Source organism: Taudactylus pleione, unplaced genomic scaffold (assembly GCF_031769625.1).
Source record: "Taudactylus pleione unplaced genomic scaffold, aTauple2 ptg000473l, whole genome shotgun sequence".
Lineage (NCBI taxonomy): Eukaryota > Metazoa > Chordata > Amphibia > Anura > Myobatrachidae > Taudactylus > Taudactylus pleione.
Window position 1 is genome coordinate 7,219,896 of NW_028284875.1, and position 15,376 is coordinate 7,235,271.

General features: G+C 33.6%; 5 non-coding genes across 5 annotated transcripts; all 5 read left to right on the top strand.

Moving 5' to 3' along the window:
• The first annotated feature begins 6,893 nt into the window (after positions 1–6,893).
• Positions 6,894–6,986, top strand: TRNAI-UAU (transfer RNA isoleucine (anticodon UAU)). Its single transcript is given in 2 exon segments — positions 6,894–6,931; positions 6,951–6,986. It is a non-coding gene; the product is annotated as a tRNA-Ile (tRNA).
• Positions 6,987–11,401: 4,415 nt separating this feature from the next.
• TRNAI-UAU (transfer RNA isoleucine (anticodon UAU)) lies at positions 11,402–11,494 on the top strand. The gene is given in 2 exon segments: positions 11,402–11,439; positions 11,459–11,494. It is a non-coding gene; the product is annotated as a tRNA-Ile (tRNA).
• A 387-nt stretch (positions 11,495–11,881) lies between these two features.
• Positions 11,882–11,954, top strand: TRNAR-CCU (transfer RNA arginine (anticodon CCU)). Its single transcript has one exon. It is a non-coding gene; the product is annotated as a tRNA-Arg (tRNA).
• Positions 11,955–14,397: 2,443 nt separating this feature from the next.
• TRNAI-UAU (transfer RNA isoleucine (anticodon UAU)) lies at positions 14,398–14,490 on the top strand. The gene is given in 2 exon segments: positions 14,398–14,435; positions 14,455–14,490. It is a non-coding gene; the product is annotated as a tRNA-Ile (tRNA).
• A 387-nt stretch (positions 14,491–14,877) lies between these two features.
• Positions 14,878–14,950, top strand: TRNAR-CCU (transfer RNA arginine (anticodon CCU)). Its single transcript has one exon. It is a non-coding gene; the product is annotated as a tRNA-Arg (tRNA).
• The last annotated feature ends 426 nt before the right edge of the window (positions 14,951–15,376 follow it).

Genomic DNA, 15,376 nt, shown 5'->3' on the forward strand with positions numbered 1-15,376 from the left:
CACAAATGGCTCCACCAGAAACATTTATCTGCTTAACAATCCGGTACTGTTCAGCTTGCAAAATTATGGCCCAGTATCTAAAAGCAGACATTTATCCTAATGACATTGTGGATTAGTTTCCGGATAAGTTTACTATCACCTGGGACAGTGGCTTCAAGTCCCATCTAGGATGCATGTTTCTTTGTTGCTCATTCTCATTCTAGAAGTTATGCTTTTTTCAATGCAAGTGACTGTCTTAATGGTATTACATGAAATCCATATGTACCAAAACATACCTATTAAGTTTTAATTGCAATTTAATATCAGAGTGGCTACAAAATAACAATGTCTATGGCAATTGCTGATGGGTTTCTTGAAGTCCTTTCATCCTTGTCATCAAAAGGGTAATTTTCTGCCTTTTATATTTCTTTGGACACTGACTTTACTGACAATTTAGGTGCTACAGACCAATAAACAATGTTTAACTTTAAATATATAGCACAAGTGAGATTTAACTTATTTTTATTTAAAGATACTGCACTTTTTGGTATTATAGTGTATATTTTCCCTATGCAACATTACAGTTACATATATCTATACCAAATATTATTTAAGATAAAAAAACTGGAATTATTTTACAATTTTGATAATATTGAACTGTACAACAATGGCATGAATTCATTGCAATATACACCTATGGATACATAAAACTGGGCAATAACACAAATGCACAATATAATTGATTACCTTATGATTAGAATATTACTTTTATTAGGTACTTTAGTATTGGGTGCAGTAGTTTCGTGGATTTAAAAAGTAACTAATTTAAAATTAATAAACCAAGTTAATTTACTTAGTCAACTCGATGCTAAAATCATTTAACTTAAAATAATGCTCTTTGACCATGCCCTCCTGTGGCGCAATTGGTCAGCGCACTGTACTTATAAGACAGTATCTGTTGAGCAAAGCCGAGGTTGTGAGTTCAAGCCTCACCTGGAGCAAATGTAATCTTTTTTCTAATGTCATCAGTTAATGATTATCATCTGATACCGGAACATCCTGATATGAAGGCAGAAAAAAAACACAAACATGACTGTTTTTAAGGTACCAGTACACACATCTGCTTTAGTTCATATGCACTGTAAACATTACTTTAGTTAGACAACAAAATGGAATGCAAAAGACTAACTCTTTATTGGTAAAAGAGTTGCATCAATCTGTTTTGCTGCAATGTAACATGAGGGTCGACACTATTAGGTCTACTTAGTACAATCACATTTCATGCTGGGATTTGTAAAGCAAAGAACACAAATAAACGGCTTTCCTATATAGCAACAATTAATGATTAAACTAATGAAAAATTAGTTTCACACAAAGATGTTACTAAGCCCCACTGGCCTAATGGATAAGGCACTGGCCTCCTAAGCCAGGGATTGTGGGTTCATGTTCCATCTCGGGTGGTAGGCTTTATTTCATCAATATAATTAATGGAGATGTTCCTTTTATTCTTGCTTCATACTGCACAAATGGCTCCACCAGAAACATTTATCTGCTTAACAATCCGGTACTGTTCAGCTTGCAAAATTATGGCCCAGTATCTAAAAGCAGACATTTATCCTAATGACATTGTGGAATAGTTTCCGGATAAGTTTACTATCACCTGGGACAGTGGCTTCAAGTCCCATCTAGGATGCATGTTTCTTTGTTGCTCATTCTCATTCTAGAAGTTATGCTTTTTTCAATGCAAGTGACTGTCTTAATGGTATTACATGAAATCCATATGTACCAAAACATACCTATTAAGTTTTAATTGCAATTTAATATCAGAGTGGCTACAAAATAACAATGTCTATGGCAATTGCTGATGGGTTTCTTGAAGTCCTTTCATCCTTGTCATCAAAAGGGTAATTTTCTGCTTTTTATATTTCTTTGGACACTGACTTTACTGACAATTTAGGTGCTACAGACCAAAAAAATAATGTTTACCTTTAAATATAGAGCAAAAGTGAGATTTAACTTATTTTTAATTAAAGATACTGCACTTTTTGGTATTATAGTGTATATTTTCCCTATGCAACATTAAAGTTACATGTATCTATACCAAATATTATTTAAGATAAATAAACAGGAATTATTTTACAATTTTGATAATATTGAACTGTACAACAATGGCATGAATTCATTGCAATATACACCTATGGATACATAAAACTGGGCAATAACACAAATGCACAATATAATTGATTACCTTATGATTAGAATATTACTTTTATTAGGTACTTTAGTATTGGGTGCAGTAGTTTCGTGGATTTAAAAAGTAACTAATTTAAAATTAATAAACCAAGTTAATTTACTTAGTCAACTCGATGCTAAAATCATTTAACTTAAAATAATGCTCCTTGACCATGCCCTCCTGTGGCGCAATTGGTCAGCGCACTGTACTTATAAGACAGTATCTGTTGAGCAAAGCCGAGGTTGTGAGTTCAAGCCTCACCTGGAGCAAATGTAATCTTTTTTCTAATGTCATCAGTTAATGATTATCATCTGATACCGGAACATCCTGATATGAAGGCAGAAAAAAAACACAAACATGACTGTTTTTAAGGTACCAGTACACACATCTGCTTTGGTTCATATGCACTGTAAACATTACTTTAGTTAGTCAACAAAATGGAATGCAAAAGATTAACTCTTTATTGGTAAAACAGTTGCATCAATCTGTTTTGCTGCAATGTAACATGAGGATCCACACTATTAGGTCTACTTAGTACAATCACATTTCATGCTGGGATTTGTAAAGCAAAGAACACAAATAAACGGCTTTCCTATATAGCAACAATTAATGATTAAACTAATGATAAAATTAGTTTCACACAAAGATGTTACTAAGCCCCACTGGCCTAATGGATAAGGCCCTGGCCTCCTAAGCCAGGGATTGTGGGTTCATGTCCCATCTCGGGTGGTAGGCTTTATTTCATCAATATAATTAATGGAGATGTTCCTTTTATTCTTGCTTCATACTGCACAAATGGCTCCACCAGAAACATTTATCTGCTTAACAATCCGGTACTGTTCAGCTTGCAAAATTATGGCCCAGTATCTAAAAGCAGACATTTATCCTAATGACATTGTGGATTAGTTTCCGGATAAGTTTACTATCACCTGGGACAGTGGCTTCAAGTCCCATCTAGGATGCATGTTTCTTTGTTGCTCATTCTCATTCTAGAAGTTATGCTTTTTTCAATGCAAGTGACTGTCTTAATGGTATTACATGAAATCCATATGTACCAAAACATACCTATTAAGTTTTAATTGCAATTTAATATCAGAGTGGCTACAAAATAACAATGTCTATGGCAATTGCTGATGGGTTTCTTGAAGTCCTTTCATCCTTGTCATCAAAAGGGTAATTTTCTGCCTTTTATATTTCTTTGGACACTGACTTTACTGACAATTTAGGTGCTACAGACCAATAAACAATGTTTAACTTTAAATATATAGCACAAGTGAGATTTAACTTATTTTTATTTAAAGATACTGCACTTTTTGGTATTATAGTGTATATTTTCCCTATGCAACATTACAGTTACATATATCTATACCAAATATTATTTAAGATAAAAAAACTGGAATTATTTTACAATTTTGATAATATTGAACTGTACAACAATGGCATGAATTCATTGCAATATACACCTATGGATACATAAAACTGGGCAATAACACAAATGCACAATATAATTGATTACCTTATGATTAGAATATTACTTTTATTAGGTACTTTAGTATTGGGTGCAGTAGTTTCGTGGATTTAAAAAGTAACTAATTTAAAATTAATAAACCAAGTTAATTTACTTAGTCAACTCGATGCTAAAATCATTTAACTTAAAATAATGCTCTTTGACCATGCCCTCCTGTGGCGCAATTGGTCAGCGCACTGTACTTATAAGACAGTATCTGTTGAGCAAAGCCGAGGTTGTGAGTTCAAGCCTCACCTGGAGCAAATGTAATCTTTTTTCTAATGTCATCAGTTAATTATTATCATCTGATACCGGAACATCCTGATATGAAGGCAGAAAAAAAACACAAACATGACTGTTTTTAAGGTACCAGTACACACATCTGCTTTAGTTCATATGCACTGTAAACATTACTTTAGTTAGACAACAAAATGGAATGCAAAAGACTAACTCTTTATTGGTAAAAGAGTTGCATCAATCTGTTTTGCTGCAATGTAACATGAGGGTCGACACTATTAGGTCTACTTAGTACAATCACATTTCATGCTGGGATTTGTAAAGCAAAGAACACAAATAAACGGCTTTCCTTTATAGCAACAATTAATGATTAAACTAATGAAAAATTAGTTTCACACAAAGATGTTACTAAGCCCCACTGGCCTAATGGATAAGGCACTGGCCTCCTAAGCCAGGGATTGTGGGTTCATGTTCCATCTCGGGTGGTAGGCTTTATTTCATCAATATAATTAATGGAGATGTTCCTTTTATTCTTGCTTCATACTGCACAAATGGCTCCACCAGAAACATTTATCTGCTTAACAATCCGGTACTGTTCAGCTTGCAAAATTATGGCCCAGTATCTAAAAGCAGACATTTATCCTAATGACATTGTGGAATAGTTTCCGGATAAGTTTACTATCACCTGGGACAGTGGCTTCAAGTCCCATCTAGGATGCATGTTTCTTTGTTGCTCATTCTCATTCTAGAAGTTATGCTTTTTTCAATGCAAGTGACTGTCTTAATGGTATTACATGAAATCCATATGTACCAAAACATACCTATTAAGTTTTAATTGCAATTTAATATCAGAGTGGCTACAAAATAACAATGTCTATGGCAATTGCTGATGGGTTTCTTGAAGTCCTTTCATCCTTGTCATCAAAAGGGTAATTTTCTGCTTTTTATATTTCTTTGGACACTGACTTTACTGACAATTTAGGTGCTACAGACCAAAAAAATAATGTTTACCTTTAAATATAGAGCAAAAGTGAGATTTAACTTATTTTTAATTAAAGATACTGCACTTTTTGGTATTATAGTGTATATTTTCCCTATGCAACATTAAAGTTACATGTATCTATACCAAATATTATTTAAGATAAATAAACAGGAATTATTTTACAATTTTGATAATACTGAACTGTACAACAATGGCATGAATTCATTGCAATATACACCTATGGATACATAAAACTGGGCAATAACACAAATGCACAATATAATTGATTACCTTATGATTAGAATATTACTTTTATTAGGTACTTTAGTATTGGGTGCAGTAGTTTAGTGGATTTAAAAAGTAACTAATTTAAAATTAATAAACCAAGTTAATTTACTTAGTCAACTCGATGCTAAAATCACTCAACTAAAAATAATGCACTTTGACCATGCGCTCCTGTGGTGCAATTGGTCGGTGCACTGTATTTATAAGACAGTATTTGTTGAGCAAAGCTGAGGTTGTGAGTTCAAGCCTCACCTGGAGCAAATGTAATCTTTTTTATAATGTCATCAGTTAATGATTATCATCTGCTACCGGAACATCCTGATATGAAGGCAGAAAAATAACACAAACATGACTGTTTTTAAGGTACCAGTACACACATCTGCTTTGGTTCATATGCACTGTAAACATTACTTTAGTTAGTCAACAAAATGGAATGCAAAAGACTACCTCTTTATTGGTAAAAGAGTTGCATCAATCTTTTTTGCTGCAATGTAACATGAGGGTCCACACTATTAGGTCTGGTTAGTACAATCACATTTCATACTGGGATTTGTAAAGCAAAGAACACAAATAAACGGCTTTCCTATATCGCAACAATTAATGATTATACTAATGAAAAAATCAGTTTCACACAAAGATGTAACTAAGCCCCGGTGGCCTAAAGGATAAGGCACTGGCCTCCTAAGCTAGGGATTGTGGTTTCAAGTCTCACCTTGGGTGATAGACTTTATTTCATCCATACAATTACTGGAGATGTTCCCTTTATTCTTGCTTGATACTGCACAAATGGCTCCACCAGAAACTTTTATCTGCTTAACTATCCGGTACTGTTCAGCTTGCACAACTATGGCTCAGTATCTAAAAGCACAAATTTATCCTAATGACATTGTGGATTAGTTTCCGGATAAGTTTACTATCACCTGGGATAGTGGTTTCAAGTCCCGTCTAGGATCTATGTTCCTTTGTTGCTCATTCTCATTCTAGAAGTTATGCTTTTTTCAATGCAGGTGACTGTCTTAATGGTATTGCATGAAATCCATATATACCAAAACATACCTATTAAGTTTTAATTGCAATTTAATATCAGAGTGGCTACAAAATAACAATGTCTATGGCAATTGCTGATGGGTCTATTGAAGTACTTTCATCCTTGTCATCAAAAGGGTAATTTTCAGCCTTTTATATTTCTTTGGACACTGACTTTACTGACAATTTAGGTGCTACAGACCAAAAAAACAATGTTTACCTTTAAATATATAGCACAAGTGAGATTTAACTTATTTTTATTTAAAGATACTGCACTTTTTGGTATTATAGTGTATATTTTCCCTATGCAACATTACAGTTACATATATCTATACCAAATATTATTTAAGATAAAAAAAACTGGAATTATTTTACAATTTTGATAATATTGAACTGTACAACAATGGCATGAATTCATTGCAATATACACCTATATATACATAAAACTGGGCAATAACACAAATGCACAATATAATTGATTACCTTATGATTAGAATATTACTTTTATTAGGTACTTTAGTATTGGGTGCAGTAGTTTAGTGGATTTAAAAAGTACCTAATTTAAAATTAATAAACCAAGTTAATTTACTTAGTCAACTCGATGCTAAAATCACTCAACTAAAAATAATGTACTTTGACCATGCGCTCCTGTGGTGCAATCGGTCAGCGCACGGTACTTATAAGACAGTATCTGTTGAGCAATGCCGAGGTTGTGAGTTCAAGCCTCACCTGGAGCAAATGTAATCTTTTTTCTAATGTCATCAGTTAAAGATTATCATCTGCTTCCTGAACATCCTGATATGAAGGCAGAAAAAAAACACAAACATGACTGTTTTTAAGGTACCAGTACACACATCTGCTTTGGTTCATATGCACTGTAAACATTACTTTAGTTAGTCAACAAAATGGAATGCAAAAGATTAACTCTTTATTGGTAAAACAGTTGCATCAATCTGTTTTGCTGCAATGTAACATGAGGATCCACACTATTAGGTCTACTTAGTACAATCACATTTCATGCTGGGATTTGTAAAGCAAAGAACACAAATAAACGGCTTTCCTATATAGCAACAATTAATGATTAAACTAATGATAAAATTAGTTTCACACAAAGATGTTACTAAGCCCCACTGGCCTAATGGATAAGGCCCTGGCCTCCTAAGCCAGGGATTGTGGGTTCATGTCCCATCTCGGGTGGTAGGCTTTATTTCATCAATATAATTAATGGAGATGTTCCTTTTATTCTTGCTTCATACTGCACAAATGGCTCCACCAGAAACATTTATCTGCTTAACAATCCGGTACTGTTCAGCTTGCAAAATTATGGCCCAGTATCTAAAAGCAGACATTTTTCCTAATGACATTGTGGATTAGTTTCCGGATAAGTTTACTATCACCTGGGACAGTGGCTTCAAGTCCCATCTAGGATGCATGTTTCTTTGTTGCTCATTCTCATTCTAGAAGTTATGCTTTTTTCAATGCAAGTGACTGTCTTAATGGTATTACATGAAATCCATATGTACCAAAACATACCTATTAAGTTTTAATTGCAATTTAATATCAGAGTGGCTACAAAATAACAATGTCTATGGCAATTGCTGATGGGTTTCTTGAAGTCCTTTCATCCTTGTCATCAAAAGGGTAATTTTCTGCTTTTTATATTTCTTTGGACACTGACTTTACTGACAATTTAGGTGCTACAGACCAAAAAAATAATGTTTACCTTTAAATATAGAGCAAAAGTGAGATTTAACTTATTTTTAATTAAAGATACTGCACTTTTTGGTATTATAGTGTATATTTTCCCTATGCAACATTAAAGTTACATGTATCTATACCAAATATTATTTAAGATAAATAAACAGGAATTATTTTACAATTTTGATAATATTGAACTGTACAACAATGGCATGAATTCATTGCAATATACACCTATGGATACATAAAACTGGGCAATAACACAAATGCACAATATAATTGATTACCTTATGATTAGAATATTACTTTTATTAGGTACTTTAGTATTGGGTCCAGTAGTTTAGTGGATTTAAAAAGTACCTAATTTAAAATTAATAAACCAAGTTAATTTACTTTGTCAACTCGATGCTAAAATCACTCAACTAAAAATAATGTACTTTGACCATGCGCTCCTGTGGTGCAATCGGTCAGTGCACAGTACTTATAAGACAGTATCTGTTGAGCAATGCCGAGGTTGTGAGTTCAAGCCTCACCTGGAGCAAATGTAATCTTTTTTCTAATGTCATCAGTTAAAGATTATCATCTGCTTCCTGAACATCCTGATATGAAGGCAGAAAAAAAACACAAACATGACTGTTTTTAAGGTACCAGTACACACATCTGCTTTGGTTCATATGCACTGTAAACATTACTTTAGTTAGTCAACAAAATGGAATACAAAAGATTAACTCTTTATTGGTAAAACAGTTGCATCAATCTGTTTTGCTGCAATGTAACATGAGGGTCCACACTATTAGGTCTACTTAGTACAATCACATTTCATGCTGGGATTTGTAAAGCAAAGAACACAAATAAACGGCTTTCCTATATAGCAACAATTAATGATTAAACTAATGAAAAATTAGTTTCACACAAAGATGTTACTAAGCCCCACTGGCCTAATGGATAAGGCACTGGCCTCCTAAGCCAGGGATTGTGGGTTCATGTCCCATCTCGGGTGGTAAGCTTTATTTCATCAATATAATTAATGGAAATGTTCCTTTTATTCTTGCTTCATACTGCACAAATGGCTCCACCAGAAACTTTTATCTGCTTAACAATCCGGTACTGTTCAGCTTGCAAAATTATGGCCCAGTATCTAAAAGCAGACATTTATCCTAATGACATTGTGGATTAGTTTCCGGATAAGTTTACGATCACCTGGGACAGTGGCTTCAAGTCCCATCTAGGATGCATGTTTCTTTGTTGCTCATTCTCATTCTAGAAGTTATGCTTTTTTCAATGCAAGTGACTGTCTTAATGGTATTACATGAAATCCATATGTACCAAAACATACCTATTAAGTTTTAATTGCAATTTAATATCAGAGTGGCTACAAAATAACAATGTCTATGGCAATTGCTGATGGGTTTCTTGAAGTCCTTTCAACCTTGTCATCAAAAGGGTAATTTTCTGCTTTTTATATTTCTTTGGACACTGACTTTACTGACAATTTAGGTGCTACAGACCAAAAAAACAATGTTTACCTTTAAATATAGAGCACAAGTGAGATTTAACTTATTTTATATTAAGGATACTGCACTTTTTGGTATTGTAGTGTATATTTTCCCTATGCAACATTAAAGTTACATATATGTATACCAAATATTATTTAAGATAAATAAACAGGAATTATTTTACAATTTTGATAATATTGAACTGTACAACAATGGCATGAATTCATTGCAATATACATCTATGGATACATAAAACTGGGCAATAACACAAATGCACAATATAATTGATTACCTTATGATTAGAATATTACTTTTATTAGGTACTTTAGTATTGGGTGCAGTAGTTTAGAGGATTTAAAAAGTAACTAATTTAAAATTAATAAACCAAGTTAATTTACTTAGTCAACTCGATGCTAAAATCACTCAACTAAAAATAATTCGCTTTGACCATGCACTCCTGTGGCGCAATTGGTCAGTGCACTGTACTTATAAGACAGTATCTGTTGAGATCTGTTGAGCAATGCCGAGATTGTGAGTTCAAGCCTCACCTGGAGCAAATGTATTCTTTTTTCTAATGTCATCAGTTAAAGATTATCAACTGCTTCCTGAACATCCTGATATGAAGGCAGAAAAAAAACACAAACATGACTTTTTTTAAGGTACCAGTACACACATCTGCTTTGGTTCATATGCACTGTAAACATTACTTTAGTTAGTCAACAAAATGGAATGCAAAAGATTAACTCTTTATTGGTAAAACAGTTGCATCAATCTGTTTTGCTGCAATGTAACATGAGGGTCCACACTATTAGGTCTACTTAGTACAATCACATTTCATGCTGGGATTTGTAAAGCAAAGAACACAAATAAACGGCTTTCCTATATAGCAACAATTAATGATTAAACTAATGAAAAAATTAGTTTCACACAAAGATGTTACTAAGCCCCACTGGCCTAATGGATAAGGCACTGGCCTCCTAAGACAGGGATTGTGGGTTCAAGTCCCATTTGGGACTTTATTTCATTAAAATAATTTTGGAGACGTTCCTTTTATTCTTGCTTCATACTGCACAAATGGCTCCACCAGAAACTTTTATCTGCTTAACAATCCGGTACTGTTCAGCTTGCAAAATTATGGCCCAGTATCTAAAAGCAGACATTCATCCTAATGACATTGTGGATTATTTTCCTGAAGAGTTTACTATCACCTGGGACAGTGGCTTCAAGTCCCATCTAGGATGCATGTTCCTTTGTTGCTCATTCTCATCCTAGAAGTTATGCTTTTTTTCAATGCAGGTGACTGTCTTAATGGTATTGCAGAAAATCCATATATACCAAAACATACCTATTAAGTTTTAATTGCAATTTAATATCAGAGTGGCTACAAAATAACAATTTCTATTGCAATTGCTGATGGGTTTCTTGAAGTCCTTCCATCCATGTTATCAAAAGGGTAATTTTCTGCCTTTTATATTTCTTTGGACACTGACTTTACTGACAATTTAGGTGCTACAGACCAAAAAAACAATGTTTACCTTTAAATATAGAGCACAAGTGAGATTTAACTTATTTTTAATTAAAGATTCTGCACTTTTTGGTATTATAGTGTATATTTTCCCTATGCAACATTAAAGTTACAAATATCTATAGCAAATATTATTTAAGATAAATAAACAGGAATTATTTTACAATTTTGATAATATTGAACTATACAACAATGGCATGAATTCATTGCAATATACACCTATGGATACATAAAACTGGGCAATAATACAAATGCACAATATAATTGATTACCTTATGATTATAATATTACTTTTATTAGGTACTTTAGTATTGGGTGCAGTAGTTTAGTTGATTTAAAAAGTAACTAATTTAAAATTAATAAACCAAGTTAATTTACTTAGTCAACTCGATGCTAAAATCGCTCAACTAAAAATAATGCAATTTGACCATGCGCTCCTGTGGCGCTATCGGTCAGCGCGCGGTACTTATAAGGCAGTGTCTGTTGAGCAATGCCGAGGTTGTGAGTTCAAGCCTCACCTGGAGCAAATGTAATTTTTTTTCTAATGTCATCAGTTATTGATTATCATCTGCTACCTGAACATCCTGATATGAAGGCAGAAAAAAAACACAAACATGACTGTTTTTAAGGTACCAGTACACACAGCTGCTTTGGTTCATATGCACTGTAAACATTACTTTAGTTAGTCAACAAAATGGAATGCAAAAGACTACCTATTTATTGGTAAAAGAGTTGCATCAATCTGTTTTGCTGCAATGTAACATGAGGGTCCACACTATTTGATCTGGTTAGTACAATCACATTTCATGCTGGGATTTGTAAAGCAAAGAACACAAATAAATGGCTTTCCTATATCGCAACAATTAATGATTATACTAATGAAAAACTCAGTTTCACACAAAGACAATACTAAGCCCCAGTGGCCTAATGGATAAGGCACTGGCCTCCTAAGCCAGGGATTGTGGGTTCAAGTCCCATCTTGGGTGATAGGATTTATTTCATTAAAATGATTTTGGAGATGTTCCTTTTATTCTTGCTTCATACTGCACAAATGGCTCCACCAGAAACTTTTATCTGCTTAACAATCCGGTACTGTTCAGCTTGCAAAATTATGGCCCAGTATCTAAAAGCAGACATTTATCCTAATGACATTGTGGATTAGTTTCCTGAAAAGTTTACTATCACCTGGGACAGTGGCTTAAAGTCCCATCTAGGATGCATGTTCCTTTGTTGCTCATTCTCATGCTAGAAGTTATGCTTTTTTTCAATGCAGGTGACTGTCTTAATGGTATTGCAGAAAATCCATATATACCAAAACATACCTATTAAGTTTTAATTGCAATTTAATATCAGAGTGGCTACAAAATAACAATGTCTATTGCAATTGCTGATGGGTTTCTTGATGTTCTTTCATCTTTGTCTTCAAAAGGGTAATTTTCTGCTTTTTATATTTCTTTGGACACTGACTTTATTGACAATTTAGGTGCTACAGACAAAAAAACAATGTTTACCTTTAAATATAGAGCAGAAGTGAGATTTAACTTATTTTTATTTAAAAATTCTGCACTTTTTGGTAATATAGTGTATATTTTCCCTATGCAACATTAAAGTTACATATATCTATACCAAATATTATTTAAGATAAATAAACAGGAATTATTTTACAATTTTGATAATATTGAACTGTACAACAATGGCATGAATTCATTGCAATATACACCTATGGATACATAAAACTTGGCAATAACACAAATGCACAATATAATTGATTACCTTATGATTAGAATATTACTTTTATTAGGTACTTTAGTATTGGGTGCAGTAGTTTAGTGGATTTAAAAAGTAACTAATTTAAAATTAATAAACCAAGTTAATTTACTTAGTCAACTCGATGCTAAAATCACTCAACTAAAAATAATGCACTTTGACCATGCGCTCCTGTGGCGCAATTGGTCGGTGCACTGTACATATAAGACAGTATTTGTTGAGCAAAGCTGAGGTTGTGAGTTCAAGCCTCACCTGTAGCAAATGTAATCTTTTTTATAATGTCATCAGTTAATGATTATCATCTGCTACCGGAACATCCTGATATGAAGGCAGAAAAAAAACACAAACATGACTGTTTTTAAGGTACCAGTACACACATCTGCTTTGGTTCATATGCACTGTAAACATTACTTTAGTTAGTCAACAAAATGGAATGCAAAAGACTACCTCTTTATTGGTAAAAGAGTTGCATCAATCTTTTTTGCTGCAATGTAACATGAGGGTCCACACTATTAGGTCTGGTTAGTACAATCACATTTCATGCTGGGATTTGTAAAGCAAAGAACACAAATAAATGGCTTTCCTATATCGCAACAATTAATGATTATACTAATGAAAAACTCAGTTTCACACAAAGACGATACTAAGCCCCAGTGGCCTAATAGATAAGGCACTGGCCTCCTAAGACAGGGATTGTGGGTTCAAGTCCCATTTGGGACTTTATTTCATTAAAATAATTTTGGAGACGTTCCTTTTATTCTTGCTTCATACTGCACAAATGGCTCCACCAGAAACTTTTATCTGCTTAACAATCCGGTACTGTTCAGCTTGCAAAATTATGGCCCAGTATCTAAAAGCAGACATTCATCCTAATGACATTGTGGATTAGTTTCCTGAAGAGTTTACTATCACCTGGGACAGTGGCTTCAAGTCCCATCTAGGATGCATGTTCCTTTGTTGCTCATTCTCATCCTAGAAGTTATGCTTTTTTTCAATGCAGGTGACTGTCTTAATGGTATTGCAGAAAATCCATATATACCAAAACATACCTATTAAGTTTTAATTGCAATTAAATATCAGAGTGGCTACAAAATAACAATTTCTATTGCAATTGCTGATGGGTTTCTTGAAGTCCTTTCATCCATGTTATCAAAAGGGTAATTTTCTGCCTTTTATATTTCTTTGGACACTGACTTTACTGACAATTTAGGTGCTACAGACCAAAAAAACAATGTTTACCTTTAAATATAGAGCACAAGTGAGATTTAACTTATTTTTAATTAAAGATTCTGCACTTTTTGGTATTATAGTGTATATTTTCCCTATGCAACATTAAAGTTACAAATATCTATAGCAAATATTATTTAAGATAAATAAACAGGAATTATTTTACAATTTTGATAATATTGAACTATACAACAATGGCATGAATTCATTGCAATATACACCTATGGATACATAAAACTGGGCAATAATACAAATGCACAATATAATTGATTACCTTATGATTATAATATTACTTTTATTAGGTACTTTAGTATTGGGTGCAGTAGTTTAGTTGATTTAAAAAGTAACTAATTTAAAATTAATAAACCAAGTTAATTTACTTAGTCAACTCGATGCTAAAATCGCTCAACTAAAAATAATGCAATTTGACCATGCGCTCCTGTGGCGCTATCGGTCAGCGCGCGGTACTTATAAGGCAGTGTCTGTTGAGCAATGCCGAGGTTGTGAGTTCAAGCCTCACCTGGAGCAAATGTAATTTTTTTTCTAATGTCATCAGTTATTGATTATCATCTGCTACCTGAACATCCTGATATGAAGGCAGAAAAAAAACACAAACATGACTGTTTTTAAGGTACCAGTACACACAGCTGCTTTGGTTCATATGCACTGTAAACATTACTTTAGTTAGTCAACAAAATGGAATGCAAAAGACTACCTATTTATTGGTAAAAGAGTTGCATCAATCTGTTTTGCTGCAATGTAACATGAGGGTCCACACTATTTGATCTGGTTAGTACAATCACATTTCATGCTGGGATTTGTAAAGCAAAGAACACAAATAAATGGCTTTCCTATATCGCAACAATTAATGATTATACTAGTGAAAAACTCAGTTTCACACAAAGACAATACTAAGCCCCAGTGGCCTAATGGATAAGGCACTGGCCTCCTAAGCCAGGGATTGTGGGTTCAAGTCCCATCTTGGGTGATAGGATTTATTTCATTAAAATGATTTTGGAGTTGTTCCTTTTATTCTTGCTTCATACTGCACAAATGGCTCCACCAGAAACTTTTATCTGCTTAACAATCCGGTACTGTTCAGCTTGCAAAATTATGGCCCAGTATCTAAAAGCAGACATTTATCCTAATGACATTGTGGATTAGTTTCCTGAAAAGTTTACTATCACCTGGGACAGTGGCTTAAAGTCCCATCTAGGATGCATGTTCCTTTGTTGCTCATTCTCATGCTAGAAGTTATGCTTTTTTTCAATGCAGGTGACTGTCTTAATGGTATTGCAGAAAATCCATATATACCAAAACATACCTATTAAGTTTTAATTGCAATTTAATATCAGAGTGGCTACAAAATAACAATGTCTATTGCAATTGCTGATGGGTTTCTTGATGTTCTTTC